Here is a 5,858-nt window from a genome sequence, read left to right as displayed (position 1 = left end):
AGCAAGGTGCCACTTTATAGTCAGTACTCAGTTTTAAAAAGCTTAAAACACTGGACACTTTTAATTTGCAAAACACTCATTTGCAAATCCGCCGCCGCCTCAAACAAGAGCTACAATATCATGTATATAACCAAAATGTGCAGAATTACATGGGATTCAATAATTTCATTGGTTTTATACAGTTACTTTCATATTTATTTTGCAATTTGAATTATAAAAACATGGGATTTTCAATATCCCATGGGACAGGGCAAAATCCCATGGGATTTACCATTATCCCATGGGATTTTGGTTAAATCCCATGGGATTTTTTTTTGTCCCATGGGATTATTGTAGTCCCATGGGATATTTGTTGTCCCATGGGACAAAAAAAATCCCATGGGATTTTTATTATCCCATGGGATTTTTAATATCCCATGGGACAAATTAAAATCCTATGGGATTCTAATTGTAAATATATAGATATAAATAAACAGTAATGTGTATGTTACAATGTATTCTATTTGGTAGTAAATTATTATAAGATGAATCTTTTTAATTGAATATCTTTTTTTCTTGGGAAATGTTAATTTAGCATATTGTTCTTTAACTGTTCAAAACTAAACTTTTAAACAACAAAGCAGATAATGTAAGTATCAATATATGTTTATTCATGAATTATAGAATACTTTCTTGAAACACAATTATTTGCCATTTGAAATCAATAAAAACTCTATTGTTAGGCTTAACATACTAGTAGCTATTTAAGTAAATCTATTTTTTTCACAATATCCCTCAACACAAAACATTAATAGTTTCTTATCATCCAGCATTGTTTGATGGTATAGTCCACTTTTTGGACATTCAGCACAGAACTTTGACATTATTGTGGTTTCAATATTTTTTTGAATTTAAAAGAACTTCAAATCATTGACTGAGTGATGAAAATAATAACTGATCCAACTTTTTTCTTTGAATTTATTCTGGTCTTGTTTCTATGTTTTCTCCATTTATTTTAGGTGGTGAATTTCAATCCTTCTGAAAAAGAACCAATAAAATCTAAAGTAATGGATTATACAAAATTGTTTTCATACATGTAGCAATAATATGATTTTCAATAAAAATAGCTATGCGGTATGGATTTTACTGATTGTTAAAGGTTGTCCAGTGTCATCAGTTGCTAACGGCCTACATCCTTTGGTCTCTGATGGAGGGTTGTCAAATTAGCAATATACCACATCTTCCTATTCTAATACCATATAACAATCAATTAATTTATTCTTCTTTATAAAATTTGGGTATTTTCCCAAGTTATATACATAATATATATATATACTGTAAATTCGGAATTAATGCAAGTTTTTTTTTATTGCGAAAAATGCAACGGAGTTGTAAACGCAATAATTTAAACTCGTATTATGAAATATTTGATATGGATTAAACAGGATTTTTCAAAATCGTAAAATTTAAAATCGCATTTAAGTCTAAAATGACAGAATCGCAATAATAAATGCACGCAATAATTTATGAATTTTACAGTATAAAGATCAATGTTAAAAGTTAAAACTTTAGACAACTATAATAACATTCCATTATTCACAAGAATTTGCAATATATTATACAAAATGCAGACAACAGAAACAATATTTCTTTAAGCTTTTGAAGTTCAGACAGATTTCAATTTGTGTTTTATTTCAATGAAAAAATACCTTGAACATATTGGAAATTATAACATTGATACAAACAAAATATGTATGTTTTATCCTTTTTTTTTTTGTGTTGTTGGCTTGCTGTCTCATTTTAATATACATTTAAACATACATTAATAATCTTCTTCTTTATTAAAAGTAAAAATGGGATATTTTTGATTTTGATATCCCAAAACATTATAGTTCTAAATGTATCACATAACTTATTACCAAGTTCAAAAACACCAATGTGTTTGATATTAATTTTAAGACATGTATAAATGTTCCAGACCATATCAGTATTCGGATCTTACTTTTATGGTCCAGAACTTACAGTCCCACCATATGTGTACAGTCAGACCATTTAAGTATACTTGTACTGTCTGGTACCAGCTCAACCAAACCTGTGATTTTATTTTAACTGCAATTAAACTTTTTGTATTAATCTATTAAAGATTTCAGTTATGTTGATCTGTACTGTACATTTGTTTGTAATAAACTTGACCAACTTCTTAAAATTGGGCAGACTGTATGCGTACAGTCCAAATACTTGTTTGTTCTGGAACATAAACATGATTAACAAGCATTTGGCAGGATGTCATGCTAAAATCCCATTAATATTAGTACTAAATTTTGAGTATATACATGTAAATCCACAAGTTACTTACTGAAATTCATGGTGAACACTCACCAAAAACTTACAATTTAGAGGAAAGACTGGAAAGATGAATGCACTAACACTATCAAAACAGAGCATAAAACTTACCGAAAAACAAGATGTTTTACATTTATCCAGGAGCAGGATAATTGAAAAGTTGTTTTTTTCTTTCTCTGCTGTCCATCATATAACCTTTGAATTCATTCATGCAAAATATGAAAATCTGCAAAGGTAAGACCTAGAACCTCAACTTATCCACATTTTGAATTTTGAACTGCATACTTGTCCTTTTCATCTTGCTGACAACCTAAACATAAAAAAATGATAAAAACATAATTCTAGATTGAATTTGTGTTTTTATTTTTGTTGGTACATGTACAAACAATTTTCCCAACTTTAAAACGAAAACATCATCACCAAAGAGGAGGTCATACTAACCTCCGAAATATTTAAACAAACCGAAATTATTACTTGATTAAGATCTTGTCGTAAATTAATGGCATAGATACTCTTATTTTTGAAAACTTGATGTCTATTGCATACTTATATTCCTTTGTACGAGAGTATGCATATTAAGATGGACTCCATGGACTTTAATGTAAGCATGATTAATTTTACAGTCACTGACAGTTTTTCAGCTCTATGTGTACATTTTGAGAGAATCTTGCAATACTGTATATTCTGATATTCAGAACTTATTGTGAGGTTTTTATTAATACAACTGAAAGCTGTATCTCGTTTTCATTTCTGATACATATTTATGAGCTGAAGACCAGTGCCGAATTTTTCTCACTGCATTGAAGATCCATAGGTGACCTTCGGCCGTTGTCTGCTCTTTGATTGGGTTGTTGTCTCTTTGTCAAATTCCCAGTTTCCACTTCCCATTTTATATCATGTATGCTGATTTTTCTTAAATTACAATATTCAATCATGCAATTTTGTCTATTATTGAAAATACGATAAGCAAAAATAAATGCACAAAAAATTTAACATTGTTATATATATGTAAAAGACTTTTTTTTAAATTCAAAACAGTTGCCTACACTGTTAATTTCCTTGTTTGATTTCATATTTTTAAAGCCTTTATAGCTAGCTAGATGGTATGCCGGGGCGGATCCAGCCATTTTAAAAAGGGGGGTTCCCAACCCAAGACAAAGGGGATGATCCTATATTCATTTGATTTGTTTTATTGTCTCATACAAGAATATATATGGTTTGACGGTGGGGATCAGGGATCCTGAATTTTTTTCACCTAACCACTGGATGACAGGGGATCTCAACCATTTAAAAGTTTCTCAAACATGTGGGGGTGTGGGTGAACCCCATGGACTCTCCCTATATTTCCTTTGATTTGTTTTATTGTTCTATACAAGAATATATAAATATGGTTTAGGGGTGGGGATCTTGACCGTTTACAAGTTTTAAACTAGAGGGGGTGGGACTTCACTTTTATTTTATTTCATTATTAATTTTATTGTCCCCGACAAGAATATATATGGTTTAGGGGTGGGGATCTGGATCGTTCACAAGATAATAGCACATTCTCAAATTGAACAGAGTGGGGTAACCCCCAAAGACCTCCTTTTAATTTCATTTGATTTGTTTTATCGTCCCATTCAAGAATATATATGGTTTAGGGATGGGGATCTGGACCGTTTACAAGATAATAGCATATTCTCAAATTGAAAGGGGTGGGGATTACCTCCCATGGACTCACCCTCCCTTCTTTCTTCCCCCGAAATACCTTTTAATAAGCCCCAATGCACAGATAGTTCACAGTATTTTCCCTTGCTTTACACTAAAGAATATTCACTATACAGGTGTAATTTTATTTTTAAAAGATAATACAACTGAAGACCACCATGACCACAGTGGTGGATCCAGAATTTTTCATAAGTGGGGCCCACCGACTGCCTAAGAGGGGCCTGCTCCTGCCATGACTCAGTGATTCCATATATAATCAACCAATTCTTTTCCCAAACAGGGGGGCCCTGAACTCCTGATTCCCCCTTTTTTTTCCTCATTTCAATCACCCTGATATAAATTTAGTTTTATCACTTACAATAGGAATGGTTTGAATTCCCCAATAATTCTTATATACCATTAATATCAACATTTTTGATAAATGAAAGGCAAAAGTTTTCTATGGGTAGAAATGGATAGTGGGAAGCTTTCAGATTCACACCATGCCGGTGGCTGTGTTCAAAGTGCTGGGTTTTTATGACCCTCGTTGTTTGCGGACTAACTATTTAGGCCAGTGGTGGATAATAGTGTGCGTGCATTAATCTTCTATACCTTCTTAATCAATATATTCAAATACTGACGGCAAGTGTTGTAATGATGTATCAATGTCTTTTTGAAATCACCGTGCTATTTACATGTGGGATCGAGAATGCAGGGGAAGGAAACTTGTCAATTATGTTTATTTCTAAGCCAAAATAAAATGAGCCGCCGTAAAATTAACCTTGGGTAATAACAGTGCATGTAAGGCTCGTCTCGGAGGGGTGTCTTTTTTTCTGTCTTCTTTTTATGTCCCACCTACGATAGTAGAGGGGCATTATGTTTTCTGGTCTGTGCCTCCGTTCGTTCGTTCGTCCGTTCGTTCGTCCTGTTTCAGGTTAAAGTTTTTGGTCGAGGTAGTTTTTGTTTGAGAGTTTTTGATGAAGTTGAAGTCCAATCAACCTGAAACTTAGTATATATGTTCTTTATGGTATGATCTTTCTAATTTTAATGTCAAATTAGAGTTCTTACCCCAATTTCACGGTCCACTGAACATAGAAAATGATAGTGCGAGTGGGGCATCCGTGTACTGGGGACACATTCTTGTTTTAGTTATATTTAATAACTTACACTTTTTTCCATTATTCTCTTTCTTTCACTATTCTTTATTCCTTTTTTTTCTTTGTCCTTTGTTCTCTATTCTGTTAATTCACATCCATACCCTCTTATGTGTATGTGGACTTACTGTAGTTTATTTTTTAGTTCTGGCAGAGATATTAGATACAATATATATGTCTCTAGATCTGGTTCTGGTATTATGCGATAAGTCAATTTCTTTTTCATGCAGTGTCATGAAATATAATGGTTTTATGCATATCAGCCAAGATTGTGCGCAACATTTTAATAAACAATTCAACACTATATACACGTTATGTGAATTTTATTAAAATCGATGAAGAACATGAATTTGGCAGCTAGTGCCCCTTAAACAGGTAAAGTTCAATTAACAAATTCTGATCTACTGGCATTCAACACCAAATTACCTACTTGCTGTATATTGATAAATGTGATTGATAAATGTGATTGTATATTGTCAATACCTCAACATCGAGAATACGTCATGTGAGGTGTTGGTCGCTACGTTTGATACGGGGTCAAAGGTTGCGGCTTCGAGACGGAGAAAAACATCCAGGTAAAAAGTGTAGAATTTTGTTTTTGAAAATTTGAGTTCTAAATTTTCCTAAAAAGTACTTAATTCCGTTCATCTAATTGTAAATTTTCCTAAAAAAAAGTACTTATTTCCGTTCATCTAT

At 32.3% G+C, this 5,858-nt stretch overlaps 1 long non-coding RNA gene across 1 annotated transcript; it reads right to left on the bottom strand.

Annotated features, from left to right (window-relative positions):
* Nucleotides 1-627: 627 nt before the first annotated feature.
* LOC139485310 (uncharacterized) lies at nucleotides 628-4,832 on the bottom strand. The gene is made up of 3 exons (XR_011655290.1): nucleotides 4,621-4,832; nucleotides 2,434-2,632; nucleotides 628-1,017 (listed from the first exon to the last, which is right to left on the bottom strand). It is a non-coding gene; the product is annotated as an uncharacterized lncRNA (long non-coding RNA).
* Between the last annotated feature and the right edge of the window lie 1,026 nt (nucleotides 4,833-5,858).

The sequence above is a fragment of the Mytilus edulis genome, chromosome 8, assembly GCF_963676685.1.
Source record: "Mytilus edulis chromosome 8, xbMytEdul2.2, whole genome shotgun sequence".
Taxonomy (NCBI): domain Eukaryota; kingdom Metazoa; phylum Mollusca; class Bivalvia; order Mytilida; family Mytilidae; genus Mytilus; species Mytilus edulis.
Note: the sequence above shows the minus strand (reverse complement) of the source record. Positions and strands in the feature narration are given on the sequence as shown.